At 23.6% G+C, this 19,420-nt stretch overlaps 1 protein-coding gene across 3 annotated transcripts in view; it reads right to left on the bottom strand.

Moving 5' to 3' along the window:
* The window catches only part of LOC127285737 (uncharacterized), a 47,906-nt gene extending 28,967 nt beyond the window's left edge, over positions 1 to 18,939 (bottom strand). The window contains exon 1 of one of the 3 annotated variants that reach the window (XM_051311876.1): positions 18,789 to 18,939. The gene's annotated coding sequence lies outside the window, so the exon portion shown is untranslated. Of the gene's footprint in view, positions 1 to 3,546; positions 3,732 to 9,942; positions 10,030 to 18,788 lie in introns of those variants that run through there. The other 2 variants (XM_051311877.1, XM_051311878.1) reach the window with 2 other exon arrangements.
* Between the last annotated feature and the right edge of the window lie 481 nt (positions 18,940 to 19,420).

Raw genomic sequence — 19,420 nt, 5'->3', positions numbered from 1 at the left:
TTCAAGTTTATTAAAATTTTTATTGAAAATGTTTAAAATCGAAAATTCAATTTTTTAAAACATTTTTCAATTGAAAATTCTCTAAAATTCTCGATAATTCAATTATTTCTGAAAATTTTATTTAAAATTCTTTGGTAAATTAATTTTTTTAATTACTTTAATAAAGTTAATTCAATTGAAAATTTTTTTCCTAAATTTTTATCTATATAATTCTTTGTTTAATTATTTATTTCAACAGTTTTAATCCAATTTTTCAAAAATTCGCAATTCCTTAAATTTGTTATTTAATTAACGTTTATATTTACAACAAAATTATAATTTTTGAAATCTCAAAAAATGCAATTATTTCCAAAAATCTTAAGTGTAACTCCATTAAAATTCAAATATTTAAAAGTTAAAACATTTCAGTTGAAAATTCTCTAAAATTCAATTATTGTCTGAAATTTGTAAAAAAAAAAATTCATTAATTCAAATTTATTAAAGTTTCAATTGAAAATCTCCTGAAATTCAATTATTTTTACAAATTTTCAACTAAACTCTTTCAAATTTAATTATATTTTTAAAAGTTTTATTAAATATCTTTTGAAATTAAATTATTTCACAAATTTTCATTTAAAATTAATTCCTTTTCTCAATAAATTTTAATGAAATTCTTAGAAAATTTAATTATTTAGAACATTTTCCAAAATTCTGAATTCGAATAATGTGCATAAATCAGACTTGAAAATATTTCTTTTTTTTTTAATTGGTAATTTTAAATTATTTTTTAAAATTTGTTCTGAAACTGAATTAAAATAGTAAAAATTTGTCTCAGTTTAATTTGGTAGTTTAAAAAGAAAAATTGTTGAAAATATTTCTGTGAAACATTCTTTTTAAGGAATTAATAAATTTTATTTAATTTCTAATAAAAAATTGTTATTATTATTATTATTACATCCTGCGTTATCAATTTTAAAATAAAACGAAAATCAATGTCAAGCGGAATCAACAGCACACCAGAAAAGAAAACAATAAAAAGTCAATAAATAAAATAAAAAGTAAAATAAACAAAGTCAAAAATAAAATTGTAAAAAGACAGATGAACACACAAAATATAACATAAAACTGTAAAAAGAGTAAAATAAATAATAGAAAATTGTAAAAAGACAATAAAAGACAAAATAAATAATAATAAAAAAAATAACAAATTGTTAATAATAATAAAATATTCATCAACTAATTAAATTAATTAAATCGACTAAAATGACTTTTTTTTTCTTTCGAAAGTCGATCCGAGGCCTAAAATTATAAAAATGTGAGACAATAATTTTTTGAAGCAAAAGTTTGAATTGAAAATTTCAAAAACTATAACTTTTAGTAGCATTTTTAGAAATTTGTTATTTTTCCAGTACATTTCGTAAAATTTCTTGACTTTTCCCTAATTTCCCTGACCAATCTCACTTTCTCTAAATTTCCATGATTTCCGTGACCAGTGTCAACCCTGTTTTTTTTTTCTAAAAATTCACTAAAATAAAACTAATTTTTTTTTTGAAAAGTAAAATATCTCTTTACTATACATTTGAAAATGTAAAATTAACACTATTCAAAACGGTGAAAATTCGCATTATGAATATCTGGCATAATATTTGTGCTTCGGCCAGCATCCGATTACTTATTATCTTTTTTTCTTTTGATTATTTTTATCTCCCGTAAAATTAATTATTTAATGTTTATTTGTTTAAAAAACAATTTGCAGATATATTCTACTATTACTTTTATATTAATAAAATTTATATAACTTTCAAGCGGCTTTTTAAAATATAAATTTTATTGATTTTATATTAAAAATATGATTTAAGATATATTAAATAATATAATAATAATAATAATAATAATAATAATAATAATATTAATAATAATAATAGAAATAATAAATATAATTATACGTTATTAAGAGTTACAATGGTGGAGGTTAGGTTTTGGTGGATTGAGAAGTTTTTGAAACTCGTAGTTAAGGAAATATTAGAGTAAAATAAAGGGATTTGTCAAAGTGTCTATTTACTATCTAAATTGCTTTATATATGCAAAGGTCTCAACAAAATACAAAAAAAAATGCAAATAAGTTAAAAAGATTATAATCTTGTAAAACGTGTCTCAACCCCAAAGGAAAAAATTAAGTAATAAATTTTTTTTCTATAATAATAAAAATAAAAAAAAAATGAAGCTGGATACTTTTTTTCTATCTTTAATGTATTTTCATTATAATAATAAATTATATAATTAAATATATAAATTATACAATTAAAATTATTAAAAAAAAAAATTAAACTCACATTTCTTGTGTATATTATTTTCTCAATGTCATAATAACAGACACACTTCTAGGAAATACGTTTATAAAAATATCACGTAACTTTCGTGTTTATATACAAATAACGAAGCGAAACTCTGATTACGATAATAATTTCTTCGAAACTCTCAAGAGTCTAAGTCCGAAATCGATTTCAGAAATTTGTATATAAAAAAAAAAAATTTTAGAAATAATAAAAAAAAAATAAAAAAAATGTGTCAACTTTGAAGTTTATTGGTGAAAAGATTAAGGAAGACTGTTGTCGTCGCCGGTCAAGGAAATTTTTTTTTATGACTGCGCGCCAGACATATGATATGATACTAATGGGATGTGGCCAGTTTAGTATAGCTAAACCAATCAGAAATCATCAACAATGTGAATAGTGGGAATAAGTGTGTGTTAGGTTTTTTTTTTTAGAATTTTATTGTTATTGCAAAACACTTTCAAATTCTTCTCAAATTTATATTTTATGGGTGTAATGTAATATGTAATATTTGTAATATTATGTAATATTATGTAATATTATGTAATATTATGTAATATTAATGTAATATTGTAATATGTAATATTTTTATTAAAAAAAATTTTGTATTACAATTATTTTTTTTATTCTATATGGAAAAAAATAATAACAGCATTTTATTTTCTTATTGAATGAAAATTCTCAATTTATTTAGAAAAATAAGTAAGAGACAAATGTAACCTCAAAATTCAAGGTCATAGGTGTAAAAAAATCGCTGAGTTTGAGGTTAAAATTGATGAACATAACCTCAAAAAAAGAAAAATTTAAGGTTTTAAATTCGATCCAATTTTACCGACGAGTTCTATGAATAATAATAAATCTTTTTAGTTCTTGTGAAAAGAAAACTATATTATACAGTATACTATCTGTATTTATATACAGATAGTTATTTTCTCCGGAACTAAAAAGATACGATTATTATTCGTAGAAATCCAATTTTAGTTTGACAATTGACGAAGAGAAAAAATTTATCATAAGAAAGTAAAAGTTAAGTTAAGAAAGTTCAACCCATTTCATCAAATTTTGAAAAATTAATTTTAATCATTTGCATTTGTAGAAACCAATTTTTAGTTTGAGGTTATGTTAAGGAGTTAAATGCTCTTTTTAAATTTATAAATTTTTTTAGTGTGATTCCATTTTTATAAAATAAATTATTATTATTATTTATTATAAAATATGATCGAATCATATTTACCAAACGAGAAGAATCTCAGAAAGATACAACACCTTTGAATGAACTGAAAGGACGATAAAGATGCTTTGTTAATACACGTCTAGTTATCTTTTGTTTTCTTTGCAACTCTTAGTCATCATAAATGATCTCCTATCTCTCTAATGGCATAATATAATAACGAAAACGCTATGCAGCACACTTACGTTCTAAAATGTAAACACAAAGATATCTTTGAGATTTCTGCACACAATAACCCCACTCTCTAAATCTGAATTAGTAAATAAGTTTACTAATTTGAATTAGTGACTCACTTTTTGCTTCTGAATTAGTAAAATTTTACTAATTATTAGTAACTTTTAATAACAATTAGTAAAATTGTACTAATTCAGAAGCAAAAAGTGAGTCACTAATTCAAATTAGTAAACATTTTTACTAATTCAGATTTAGAGAGCAAGTATACCAGCCTATTTTAAAACATCAAAAAAAAACTTTAATTTCTGTATTTAAAACAAAATTTACCAACCAAAAAATATTCAACTGATTCTTTAAGGGGAGATTACGGTGATTTTTTTTTCAAAAACTCAAAATTATTTTTTTTTCATTTTTGATTTTTTTTTGTCTATATAAGAGCTACTTGACTAGGCAATAACTGCTACTTGACTGGCAATAGATTACTTGAAAATGATATTTTAGAAGTCAAAGAAGGCCCTATGTATGTAGCCGGTATAGCCGATTGAGTAAGAATCACTTTTTTTGCTTAATTTCTACTTAAAAAACTTTAAACGCCTTTTTCTCAAAACTGCATATTTTCAACTTTGTCACACACTCTCATTTTAAAACTATTCAATCAAATAACTTCAAATTTAGACAGTATATTTCTTGCGTATATAGTTTTCGTGTAAACAAGGATTTTTAAAATCCATTAATATTTTTAAAAGTTATAAACAATTAAAGTTGCGAAATTGTTCTTGAAAAATGAAAAAAGTCTGCCAATAGGTTTTTTTCAATGAATATTTTTAATTCTAGTTTACACGATAGCCAAAATAGTACAGATTAAGAAAAATTTTGGTTTTTTCATTTTAAATTAACTGTACCAGAAAAAAGTGTGACAAACTTTTAAAATCTACCACTTTCGGCAGCCATTTTTTATTAGATTGTTTAAACAAAAAAGAAAACGAAAAATGATTTTCGACTCTTTAAAATTTATATTTTATCATAAGAAAATTGTAACTAATAAATATTTTTTTTTACTATAAAAAAAGAATCTTTGAAAAAAATCTCAAAAATCACCGTAATCTCCTCTTAAACATAAAGTTATGAATATTTTTTTTTTTATGAAACTTAATAATTTTTAAGAGGATGGACGTTCTAATATAACCTCAAAACTAAAAAGTGGTTTTTAAAAATACAAATTATATTAATTAAATAATTGTTTAACATACATTAAACAAATGAAAAAAAATTTACAATTATAGAAAATGTTTCACTGAGTAAAATAAGCCAAAGTTTATAAAAAAAAATTGAAGAAAATTGCGATTTTTATCTGTTTTGAAAAACCGTTTTTTTAAATTAAAATTCAAAGGTTGTAAAAATAAAAAAAAGGTTCTCTTGCAAAACGAAAAACCTAGTCATCTATAGAGATAAAACCAGATGTGACAAACGAATACAAAATTTTGACACATCTGCTTTACCTTTTGATGATAAAATCTTTTTAAGGTATTTTTCGTTGCAAGAGGGTCAATTTTTATGATTTTTTACGATCTTCATATAATCTTCCTCGTATATACAGTTGAGTTTATACTAAAGATAGGTAAAAAGAAATAAAATTTTTAGAGAATTTTCGTTCCTTCCCACCAGAATTGTATACAAGAAAGTACAAAAAAAACTATCGGAGAACTAACGGTTTCGAAATTTTTTTTTTAAAAATTAAAAAATAAATATATAATTTATATATTATCAAAAGATTTATTTCATTTTTATTGTCAAAAGAAATATTGCTTCTGAAATAAAATTTTGTAAAATCAAAATAAATGAAACAAAACAAAATATTGTCAAATCAGAAAAAATATTTTTGAGAAAAAAAAATTACAATAGTTTTTAATAGTTAAATGTTTCATTCTGATAGTATAATTCTTTTATTTATGAAAGGAATTTAATTAAGAAGACAAATGGGTTTTTTATTAAAAAAATTTTTTTAATAAGCGCTAAAAATTTTAATATTTAAAATAAAAAAATTTTGGTGGTTCGGGGGGGAAGGGTTGTATAAAGGCCCCATAGTTTGCTCTCGATTTTCGATTGCAGAAATTGTTATAAACAATGGTCAAAGTTGGTGAAACGTGATTTTTTGGTGCTCTTTGCTTTCCTTTACATTTTGGAGGAAAAAATTGTAATTAAAAAGAAAAGGTATAAAAAATATCTACAAAATGGTGGGTGAAAAGTTAAAAATCGGATTATTTGTTTAAAAGTTATTGAATTTAAACCATTAAAAATAGCACTTTTTTAATTGTTTAATAAATTTGTTAATAATTATCCGATTGGAGTGAAACTTTATGAAAATGTGCCCCTGGCAATATTGAACAAAATGAAAAAACTTCGAACTCAATCCGGATGAATAGTTTATAAATTATTCCATTTGTTAATTAAAAACATGTTGTTTTTCAACATAATTTCTACAGAACGATACAGAGCGAATTCAATTTTTTTTTCTTTCATTTTATTCTTGAAAAGTGATACTATCATGTACATAAAAAAAATCATCGAATTTCATTATTTAATTGCATAGTTATCGATAAAGAAAAAAGGGTACTTTTTTTTAGTTATAAACAATTGCAATTACTTGGACATTTTTTATTTTGTCGAGTTGTAATAAACGCCATTGAATTTCTTTTTTCTTTACAAAATTTTCAAAAAAAAAAAAAAGAAACACGATGTAGCTTAAAAGGGAGGGGGAAAATGAATTTTTTATTTTCAAAAAATTCCTGACCCTATAATTATTATTATTTTTTTAGTCAAATTTACAGTACTTAAAGCTTAATTTACGTACTATAAGATAAAAAATTGTAAACATTGTAGGAAATTTTTTTCTTATTTATAAAGTGGACTAAAGGGAGTTCATCATATTTCCTTGCTCCTGACGTCGGAGTGGGAATCTTTCTTTTTTTGATTTCATGTTATTTTTTTCTCCTCTTTTTAAAAATGGAATTATATTTTTAATAAAAAAAATTTTTTTTTTATCACTTTTTGTCTTTATTGACTGGCCTAGTTAGAATTTCAAATAAAATTTTTTTAAAAAATGGTTTTTTGGAATAAAAATTTATCACTAGTTTAGAATTCGAATTTTCCGAAATGCTGTTATAGCGAATAAGGACAATTTTGGTTTTAATCTGAAGTCTCCTTATTCTTATACGTTGTGCTTTATTTGGAGCACGATACATTTACTTTTAAAAAAAGTTTCGAATTGCATATATCATTAGAAAAAAATTTCGCATAATTGGAAAAAACAAATTTTTACTATGGAAAATGTAAAAAGTTTTTGTTGACAATTTGAAGGAGTGAGAAAATTCTTTTTTAGGATTATTGGGAAAAAGGTCCTACAATCCTTTTAAGTAAAAAAAAATCGTTTTCTAAATTTTTTTTTCTAAGAAATATAGCCAATAACATGAAAAGAATTGTAATTTGTAACGTTACTTTTTCTGTAACCAAAATCAAGAAAACTGACCATCTTGTACTACCATAAAATCATAAATCTATCATATTTAAAATTTAAAAGACCTTCGTGCCAGATTTCCAACAGGCTGAGGGAGGGTTTTTTTTTTTTTAATGGTTTCCTGACTTTTCATTGCAAAATAAAAAATTTTTGTATTTTCAAAATTATTTATATATGACGTCAATTACAGTATATAAATGGGGTAAAATTCCTGTAGCGTACTAAGTGAAAAAAAAGTTGATCGAATCGGGCTGTAACTTGCACATAGTTTAGCCCTAGGGGTGAGTACTTTAACGACGAAGTATTAGGTTTTTTCAAAAACTGAAGAAAAGGGAGGGGGTTGGATTTTTTTGAAAAATTTAAACAGTGAATTTTTGAAGACTTGTAACTTTTAAACAGAAAAATGAAAAAAAATTGTTAGGTTTTTTCAAAAACTGAACGAGAAGGAGGGGGTTGAATTTTTTTGAAAAATTTAAACAGTGAATTTTTGAAGACTTGTAACTTTTAAACAGAAAAATGAAAAAAAATTGTTAGGTTTTTTCAAAAACTGAACGAGAAGGAGGGGGTTGAATTTTTTTGAAAAATTTAAACAGTGAATTTTTGAAGACCTGTAATTTTTTAACAGAAAAATGAAAAAAAAATTTTAATTTGTTTTCGAAAAGTTTTTTCCTGCTATTTCGAATGGTACAAAAAAATTCAAAATTTTACCCTTTTTTTGAAAATCAAAATTTTTTTTTGACTTTTTTTTAAGATCGGTCTTTTTTTTTCTTTTTTTTACAAGTTAAAAATGTGTACTTTCACCACAAAAAATATTGAGATGTTCCTTTTTCTTACTTTCGAGATATTAATTAATTAATTAATGCTAATAAAAATTGAAATATTTTACAAATAAATAAAGTTATTGCAATTCTGAAGCTATACCAATTGAAAGCTTACTTAATTCCGCATCCAACGAGCCTAATATGAATCTATTTTGAATTAGTGGATTTTTTTATAAACAATTGCAATATCATTTTTTATTAAAATAATTAACTAAAAATTGTAATTAATATATAAGTAGATGAAAAAAATTTTGACATATATGTTTTCCAAAGGTTTTTTCGTGCTCTTTCAATTGGTGACGAAAAAATTTCAAAAAAATTCAAAATTTTACCCCTTTTTTTAAAAATCAAAAATTTTTTTGACTATTTTTCAAAATCGGTCTTTTTAAAAATTTTTTTTAGATACTTTCAACACAAAAAATATGGAAATGTCCTTTTTCGTTGTCTTCGAGATATTAATTAATGTTAATAAAAAATAATATATTTTATAAAAGATTAAAGTTATCGTAATTCTGACGTTACCAAACGAAAGTTGACATAATTCCGCATCCAACGAGCACTATATGACTTATGTATTTTTAAAATTAAAAAAAAAAAACAAATGAATGATAATGGTAAAAGGTTATGTTTGAAGAATAACTGCTTGAAATTCCGTAAGCTGTACTAATAAAACTAAAAAGAGTAATTTAAAAACTAAAACCACCACTTTTACAGATAGGGGAAAAAATTATTTATTCAGCAGAGATTGCAGTGCAAAAAATTAAAAATCAAGTGTCCATTTTTGAGAAAACTCACTTTTTAAATTTAATTTCAACTTTTTTGTTACTTCCGTTATGGGTACGTTATTTTTGAGCACATATTTGAAAAATTTGAGAAATAGTAAACAAATTTCATATACAGCATAATTTTTTATTCATTAGTACAATAGATAAAAAAAAATGTTTCAAAAATACACTGGCTTTGATGACGTTAAATTTTCAAAAATCATAACTTTCTTCATTTTTATCAAATAAAAAAAATACGTATTTTCTTATTTTTCATATAGATTTCGAAAAAAAATTTTTCGGGCAAAAAAAAATTTGAATGAAAATTTCCCGTGGAATACCCCATAAATTATAATTTAATTCGAATGCATAGATTGCATTAAGCAAATTTTAATGTTCGTAGATGATAATTTATATAAAAATTTGAAAATGACAAATTTAATAAAAAAAATTTTTTTTGAATTTCAATATTTTATATTTTGCACAAAAAAAATACCATAAAATCTAAAAGACCCTTGAAATAAAAATTAATGGAATATACCAGAAATATTTTATAAGAAATTATGTAAATTATTATTATTTGTAAAAGGTGACAGTTTTGTAAAATGCTCGATACTTTGTATATCTAGAAATTGAAAACAAAACAAAGAATTGACCTTCAAGGGATAAATTTACTTTAGATATACTTTTGTTCCTGGAAAAGATACGAAGTGCTGAAACAGCACATATTTTTCAATTTTCAAATGCTCATGAGTTAAAAGTTTTTAATTTAATTTCAAATATTAAATTAATATTCCAAAACGTAAAGATCTTAATTTTACTTAATATATGAACTTAAGTGCAATTTTCTTTTTATCATATGAATAATTTACAATTATAATTTACTTACTTTTACATAAAAGTTAATTTTATTTCTTCATTGTCATTATTAATAACAATAATTTAATAATTTGCACTTTTGTCTCTTTAACAGACGCGATAAAATTAAATATGTAATTGTCAATCTTTTGTATTTTTAAATTGTGATTTTGTTAATAAAAATAAGGCTAATTTAAAAAAAAAATAGTTATTTTGAATAATGTTAGTAAAGACCCATAGTAAAAGAAAATAGATTCTATAAACGCACCTCACAAAATAGATTTAACAGAACTTTTCGATGTGTCTACGAAGAACACGTGTTGTCTACTGCGGAACAAACGGATCATGCTTCATGCCATCACCATGCGAAGCAGTTTAAAAGTGACGCATGCGTATTAAAATCATCACAATGAGTTCAACCGAATTTATTACAGTACCTTGTAGAGTTCTAAAATTCTCGATAATTAAATTATTAGCTATAATAACTAATAATTTATATTATATATTTTTTTTTGCTTCGGGACTTTTGGGAAATCTGTATACAGATACCTTGGCTACCGCATGCCTATAGGTTATGTGGGGTTGATAATAAAATTATATGAATTTTTCTAAAAGATAAAAAAATTATATTATTAAAATTGTTTATAAAAAAAATGTAGTTAATTAAAAGATTGTTATTTAAATTAAATTTTACATACAATAAATTATTTATTTTCTAAGATTATTTTTCATGAGATTATATTTTATAATAAAATTAAGAAAGTGTCCAATTTATTCAAGAGAGAGACGAAAAGGTTGATGAAATCGAAAGTAATAATTTATGAATAAAATGTGGCGTTACAATAGAAAAGATAACTGAAAATAAAAACTTTTTTTTGAGAAGCTATGCGGACTTATTTTTGGGAAAAATTTATTTGAAGAGGTTTAATAATATTAAAAAATTTAATAGAAAAAGTTCTTTTCACTTGTCAGGCATTTAATTTCGCGTACGATTCCTAAATTTTTTTCATCACTTTTAATTTTTTTTCTATATCATATTATATACATATATATTTCAAAATATTTTGAAAAAATAAACTTTTCGTTTAGTTTTTTGTTATTGAACAAATTTAACAAATCTAGTTGGAAACGAATAAATTTTTTTTCAATTTTTTATATTTTCAGACAAATGTTTTTGAATTTTATGAAAAATTAGCGGAATAGGATACCCGCAGCACTGAAACTTTCCTAAAGATTTATTTGAAATATTCAGAATATTTAATTGCAATGTTCAGGAAAGATTCGCTCCAAACATTTATTCAAGTGGGACATTTAAATCTTTACACAATTTTCACTAAACATTTCCGAACATTTCAAATAAATCTTTAGGAAATCTTTAGGAAAGTTTCGGTGCTGTGGGGGACGTGGGAGTAAAACATTTGCATTTTTTCATGATACGCTCTACTTTTCTTATTTATTTAAATTAATAAGACAAAGAGAAAAGTTGTATTTGGTTACCGCAAAATGCTTTTTAAGAAACATCAAAAAATTATTCGGAAGGGATTTTTGCAGACTAAGGAATTATGATATTACATGGTGAGGACAGCAAGTCTAAGTCCGCGTTGTTAAGCCAAATTTTGCTTACAATTAGAATTATTTGTTAACTCTTTGTTCTTTAGCGTCGCGTGAGAGTGGAAGCTAACTCAGCGTTTTCAGTTTAGAATTCCATAAATTCTTGTCTCTATATAACTTCTTTATATCGAAACAAGAAAAATTAGTTTTTCTGTGAGAAATCCTTTACAAAACAAGCAAAAGTAAAGCCTAATCAGGGTTGACACGAAAGATTGATTTTAAAATTCCATGTCTTTTCCAGGTTTTCCTGGCTATTTAAAAAAAAAATTCCAAATCCAAATAATAAATCTATTTTGATGAATTTTTAGTCACTTACATTAATTTCTTCCAAGAAACCGAAAAATGAAATCAGCACGTTTCAAGCCGGTCAAAAAGTATAAAAATTTTAAACTCAATGTTAATTTTAAAAATACATTATACCTTATAGAAAATCATAAAACTTTTTTAAATAGTATTAAATAAATGTCACACGAGGAATTATTATTTTAAAACTACCTGTAAACTTTTTATTTTTATCATTGAAACTAGGAAAACCTGATTAATGTCATATGTCACCGTAAAGTTGCTAAACCTTGCAGCTGCATTTTTGTAACAAAGTCCTTTATTTTTTTTTGACTTAGTTCTGTATAAAATCTATATTATAGTCGCGACATAACTAGTTCGGTATATTTAAAGAAGCGGAAGAACGTTTATGATCTCATAAATTATCCCTTAATTGCTTTCACGCCATTTTAATGCTTTTACGCTAATCCTAAAATTGTATCGAATCTGGGTAATAAAACCCATAAAGTCAACTTTTCTATAATTGGATTGTATTGTTCCACTTATATCAACATTGGTTTTTCTCCGAATTCTGAAAAACTGTAAGATTGCTTTTTCGTACATTTGCCTATGATTTTTTTTTATTACCACAATTTTTGGAATTTGAAGGGGAAGTCACCCTAATCCACAACGATTAAATAGTCACTTTTTAATTAAGAGGGTGGAAAATGCAATACACTTCTGAGAATTCATCTACGAAATTTCATATTCATATACGAAATTTTGTAGAAGTACTGTTACAATGCCCAATTTTATACTCAAGTTTAACTTAAAAGAATCCCAGTAAATGAAAACTAATTAAATTGAAATGAATGCACCCTGGGCTTTAGTGAATCCCGCTTCAGTCTGATCTGGATCGTTTCGACGAATGGTGTGTCAGGAATCGTATGTCTATTAATGTAAACAAAAGCTTTGTTATTTCCTTTTCTAAGCAAAAAACTTTGATATACTGTTACACTGTTGGTCGGGATTGCCTTTCCAGAGTGACTTGGGATTGCTTTTGTGTAAAACAATTTTTGTTTTAATAAACATATATCTGAAGTAGTGTCAAAAGCTTTAAGATCATTAGGTTTCGTTATGAGGTGTGCTTCAGTTTTCCACCACATGATTATACATTAAAAGTATTAAATTCGAATAGCTATTTTGCAATTCTCCTGAATTGGATAAACCTGTCTTCAACTTCCAAACGATCTATTCGTACTAATTCAATGAACAAACTTTTAAGCTTTAATTTTTTTTCAATTCGTCAGCATAAATTCAATAGACAAGTTGGTCATTTTTTTTGATTTCTCAACCGATGAAAACTCATTGGTACGAATTGAATTGAATATACAAAGGGCTTCACTGAACCTTGCTTAGCGACAAATACAAATTAAAATTATTTGGGTTTTCATAACGGTCAACTAAACTCTCCGGATTTTTATTTATTTATTTTATTTAAAACTAAAAGTTTTAAGATTGTATTTTCAACAACTTATGTATTTTGTAAATGTGCTCAGATATCCTAATTATTGTTTTTTCTAAAGATAATCCTGCTTTAATTTATATGCTTTGAAATCTTAATATCTTATTTGTAACCTTCTTACAATTCTCGAATCACCCTATCTTCTTCCAAAACTAGATCTCTACCTCAGTACCCTCGGTATACACCTACCTGTAAGAAAGTTCGACGCCAGAGAGATTAAGATATACTCTGTCGCCCTAATTTTACGTCTGCAATTGTTTCGTACTTTTCTACCTAATGTTTCCTATCCTTTTTTATTTTTCAAAGGCTTAATTATATAATCTCCGTACCGCCAGTTTTCCTTCAGTTTATCTTTTTCGTTCTGAGTACAACACTTTACTCTTTGAAATAAAAATAAATATATTGTACTCGTAACCTAACGTGTTCTCTTCTTTTCACACTAGTCACTAAAAACTTCTTCCACAATTTTTATTTTTATTCCACGTGAGATTTACATATGATAGTTTAAATTCGGTAAATATATTTTTTTTCGATCTTTATAGAAAAAAAAAGGTTTACGTATTTTTTTAGCAAATCGACTTAGACTCGATTCTTTTGTTCGTTCACGTTTTCCTTCGTCAGGACCAATTACAACCATTCTAATTACTGTAAATTTTAATTTCATTAAAATAAAACATAAGATGTTGAAAAAATTTAAAACAACTAAAAATCTGTGAGTTTATTTCCAAGTTCATTTGCAATTAACGTATAATGCAAATTAAATAAAAATGTATGAAATTAAAAGCGAGAATTCAAATCTAATTAAATAAAATCATATTTTATGTCTGATTTTGAATTCTTTTTTTTAATTTTCAATCAAATGCGAAATTGCATTGTGTAAAATAATTAATGAGAAATTTAAAATATTTTTTAATTAATAAAAATAAGAAAAAACTTTAAAAGAAGGAAAAGAAAAAAAAATGTCAACATTACGCGGTATTCCCAAGCGGTCACCCATCCAAGTACTAACCGCGCTCAACGTTGCTTAACTTAAGTGATCGGACGAGAACTTGTTTTTTTTTTTTTTTTTTTGCGTTTGTATTGTTTATTTATTGCCAAAATCAATAATAGTACAAGGATGACGAGAACTTGTTTTTTCAACGTGAAATGAACGTTGACGAATATTATGGTTTAAGACTCACTGTATAATTGAAAATTGACAATTGGGGCGTGGTCTAATTCAGTGACGATAAAAAAATCCCACAATATCGAAAAATACAAACGTGATATCTAACATATTTCCAATAGCGTCACCGACACCGAAAAATTTATTTACACTTATTTTCAAAAAAAAAAAAAAAAAAATTAGAATCCTTTTTAATATTCCTTTAGAAAATCTTACATATTTTACCGTTTCAACATGTTTTTGCAATTTTAACCCAAAAAAGGACTATTTGGCAATTTTATTTATTTATTAACACAATTTCCCAGAGTCCGATATGTATGGACTATGACGGGTAACGAAATACAATAGCAGTTCAAAAGTATTAAATTAAACAATAATTTTATGCATTTTTTTCGTATTTTTGAATAAACACCTATAAAATTATACTCTTCTTTTGAAAATTTACACAAAACAATTTTCTTTTTAAATCAAAAAATGTTATTTTACGATTTTTAATAAAAAATATTTTTTAGCCATTTTCAGTATTTCACAGTATTTCCCCTATTTTTCCTTTATTTAAAAAAATTTTCCCTTTTTCCCCTTTTTTTCGACTCATTTCCTCTATTTTATGTTAAATCTAGAAAAATGTGATATTTCATAAAAATCCAAATTTTAACCAAAAAAATTACAAGCCTCGAATTGCACGACATTTTTTGACTTTTTTCAATAAATGCGACTATTTCGACTTATTTTTATAAAATATTACTTTTTCGATTTTTTTCAACAAAATATACTTTTATCAAAATTTTCTGAAAATTTTATTATTTAAAACACTTTCTGAATACAAATTTTTCTAAAATTCAATTACTGTCTCAATCTTATAAAAAAATATTCAGCAATTTAAATTTATGAAAATTTTGTTTAAAAATCTCCTGAAATTCAATTGTTTTCAACAATTGTGATTGCAACTATTCTAAAAAAATTTAATTATTTCAAATTTTTAACTTAAATTATTTGTTGAATTAATTTTTTCTGATAACTTTAATCAAAGTCTTCAAAAATTCCAATAATAAATACATTTCTCAATTAAAATTTCTTTTTAAATTCAATTATCTTCTGAACTTTGGAATAATCCAAAATCGATTACTTCCAAAATTTTTTGTTTTAAATTCTTCGCTAAATTAATTATTTCAATTACTAGCAAAATTAAACGCGCGCCAAATTGAGTATTTAATTGTTTGTTATAAAGAAATTAAAGATTAATATTATCAATAATAATTTAATTTATTCGAATATTATTACATATTAAATGATAATAATGAAAATTATATGTTTACAGGCCTCGGATTATACGACTTTTTCCGACTTTTTTCAAAAATACGACTTTTATCGACTTCTTTTAATAAAATGCGACATTTTTTTTACATTTGAAAAAAAATGTAAATAAAATACCTTTGTTTTTAATATAAAATGTAGATCTTCTTCAGATCTTCTTCAATTCAATTATTTAACAAATTTTGAACTAAAATGATTCTTCACTAAATTAATTATTTTTAATAATTTAAATGAAATACATCACAAATTCAATTATATCAAAATTATTTTTTAATTAAAATTTTTATGAAATTTAACAATTGTTTATAATTTAAAAAAAATATCACAATAAAATTGAATTATTTTTTAAAAATTTCAATTCAAAATAAACTAAAATTCAATTATTACCCGAAATTTTAATTCAAAATCAATTAAAAATCCAATAATTATCCACAATTTTCAATTTAAAATTTAATTATTTACCAAGTTTTCAATTTAAATGAAATAAAATTCAATTATTTTCTAAAATTTCTATTCAAAATTAATTATCCAAATTTTCAATCAAAAATGAACTTAAATTAAATTATTATCCAAAATTTCAATTAAAATTCAATTATTTCCCAAAAAAATTTCAATTCAAAATGAACTGAAATTCAATTATTTTCCAAATTTAAAATCAAATAAAATTTCATTATTCTCAAAAATTTGAATTCAAAATTAATTGAATTTTCAATAATTTGAATTGAAAAGCATCTAAAATTTAATTATTTCTAAAATTTTCAATCGAAATTCTTTTTTTTTTTGAAATTTAATAATTTTAATTATAACTCTAAGGAAATTCAATTATTTTTAACTATTTTAATAATATTCTTTGAAAATTCAACTATCTGAAACCATTTTTCAATTAAAAATGATTTTCAAATTATTGTATTTTGTCCGAATTTTCTAATAAATTTTTAGTAAAATCATCTAAAATTTTAATTACAAAACACTTAAATTTTCAATTAATTTCAAAAATCTCAATTTTAAATCTTTGAAAATTCAATTAAATTTAAAAATTGTTTTCCAAAAATTGTTTGATAAATTATTTTTAGTTCTGTAAAATTTAATACATAATTGTTTGAAAATTAACAATATCTTTTGAAATTTAATTATTTCTAAAAATTTCAACTTTAATCCTTCGAAAAGGATTATTATTAAAGAAAAAAAATTTTTAATTAAAAATCTGTAAAATATTTTTGTTAAAATAAAAAACAAATTCACTTTTTTTTGGAATATAAATCGACTAAAACGACTTTTTGTGTCTTTAAGTTGATTCGAGGCCTGTGTTTTTATAATTAATATTTAATAGGTATTCGTTGGCCCCTGGTACCTTAAAAATTAATTTTTAAAAATAAATTTTTTTCAAATTACTATCTTGTACGAAATTTCCTGGCGCATCTTTTTTCTCATCATAAATTTTTTGTATTTGTATACAATTTTTAAATGAATATACAGCTTTAAAAAAAATTTCGTTGGTAAACGTTGTGTACTTCAGCTTCGTGAATTGAATTTTGTAATTTGGAATTTTAAAGAAACTTATTCCGAAATTTGGAAACACAATTATACAACTTTGGCAAAAATGAGAAAAAGAATTGTCAAAATTTGACACGTCATAAGATTACTATTCAAAAAAACACGTGAAATCAGAAAAGGCCAACTTCATGTTAGGACAGAAGGACAGACCAAGCATTAAATTATTTGATAATTTTTAAAAATTTGATTTTTTCGAGTTTTTTTAAAATACATTTAATTTCAATGACATGTAACTCTAAAAGCATTGAATTTACGAATTATGACCAAGATACAAAAAAGTTTCAATTTTTCATCTACTTTCAAAATATGTTAACGAAAACAAATTTTTTGAATTTGTTTATAAAAAACAGCGATTTTTTATAAACAAATTAAATTTTTTTTAATTTAGGGGCTATTTTAAAAAAATTTCTTTTTATTTTTACACATATGAAAGTAAGAGGAAAATTTTGTAATAAGTTTTGAAGTGGGCCTGATGATCCTTTTGTTTATATAATTTGTTTAAAAAAAAAAATTTACTTTTTTTCGTTTTTTTTTATTTTTCGAAATGAAAACTGTTTTGGGCACTAGGATCTTTTAGTAAACTCATAAAAAAGCAAATTAAAATACATTTTAATTTGAAAAATAGAAAAAAAAACGAAAAAAAGTAAATTTTTTTTTTTAAACAAATTATATAAACAAAAGAATCATCAGGCCCACTCCAAAACTTATTACAAAATTTTCCTCTTACTTTTATGTGTGTAAAAATAAAAAAAAAATTTTTTTTAAATAGCCCCTAAATTAAAAAAAATTTAATTTGTTTATAAAAAATCGCTGTTTTTTATAAACAAATTCAAAAAATTTTTTTTCGTTAACATATTTTGAAAGTCGATGAAAAACTGAAACTTTTTTGTATCTTGGTTTTAATTCCTAAATTCAATGCTTTTAGATTTAGATGTCATTGAAATTAGGTGTATTTAAAAAAAAAACTCGAAAAAATCAAATTTATAAAAATTCATAACTCGAAAATTTGAGCACTTATAAAAAAAATAAAAAAATAAGTAAATCTTTTTTTTTCTATATAAAGGTCGGAAAAAAAATATATGTTTACCGAATTTAAAATGTCATATGTAAATCTCACGTGGAATCGCCCATATATAAGTAATAAATACGGACAAACTTTAGAAGTAAAAAGAATAAATGAAAACCATTATTATTACTAATAATAATAAAATACGGGGACGAAACATTTTGAGGTTATTTTTTTAAATCTAAAAGCACGTGTAAATATTTCGTAATTAAACTTAAAAAAAAACAATACATTTTACGAATAACTGAATGTCAAAAGATGTGAATACAATAAGAACTGAAATTATTCTTGATATCTAATAAGTTTAAATTTTTTTTCAATTTTATTTTGTCTTAATTATTGCGTAATTTAATCAAATGTATTTTGCGCACTTGTAATAAATCAATTTAAGCAACAGGTGTCTATATAGTGTTACCTCTATATATATGAAAATAAAACTTCAAAATGTACGACTTCTTAGATATATATGCATCTATATAAATAAGAAGTACATTTTAATTTTATTTTCATTAAATCCTTTAAATATATTAGTCCGTGAAGCGTTAATGTTAAATTTAAATGGACGAAACTTTAAAATAGAAAACAATAACAAATGACGTTTAAATTATACATACATACCTCTTTTTATAACAGAGAATGATGACTTACGAAAATATGTATTTTATAAAGATTAAGTTTAATTAAATGTCACGAAATAGTATAATTTACAATTATATATTAATTTAACAATTGTTTTTTTTATAACACTACACTATAAAGTGTGAAAATAAACAAATATTTTTGAAAATAATTTTATCAGGGATGAGAAACATGTACGGTTAAATTTTTTTCAAACTTTTATAATTAAGAGTTTATCATATTTTGAAGTGAATGTGAGCTTTTTAAAATGGCCACGTATATAGAATAAGCGTTGACAATCGGTGAAAAGTGTTTATAATAAAAGTGATAGAGATAATGCTATTTTTTTTGTTTCTTATTACACATATATATAGTTTATACTTTCCGCCGAAATTAAATGGCACCCTTGACGGCACCTTTAAGGGGCTCTCACACCTTTTTGGCTGCCTGAATGCCTGCAGGTTACCATGGTAACGCACGGGTTTGAGTGAGACAGACAATTTGAATATTCAAATTTTCTATCGCACTCACTCTCATGCGTTGCCATGGTAACCTGAAGGCAGCCAAAAAGGTGTGAGAGCGCCTTTAAGGCCAGGTCCAAGTGAGGCAGCACCATCTACATTGATACTAAA

This window comes from Leptopilina boulardi, unplaced genomic scaffold (assembly GCF_019393585.1).
Source record: "Leptopilina boulardi isolate dan_hultmark-lab unplaced genomic scaffold, ZJU_Lbou_2.1 LbouV2_341, whole genome shotgun sequence".
Taxonomy (NCBI): domain Eukaryota; kingdom Metazoa; phylum Arthropoda; class Insecta; order Hymenoptera; family Figitidae; genus Leptopilina; species Leptopilina boulardi.
This window is presented reverse-complemented; position numbering and strand designations above follow the sequence as displayed.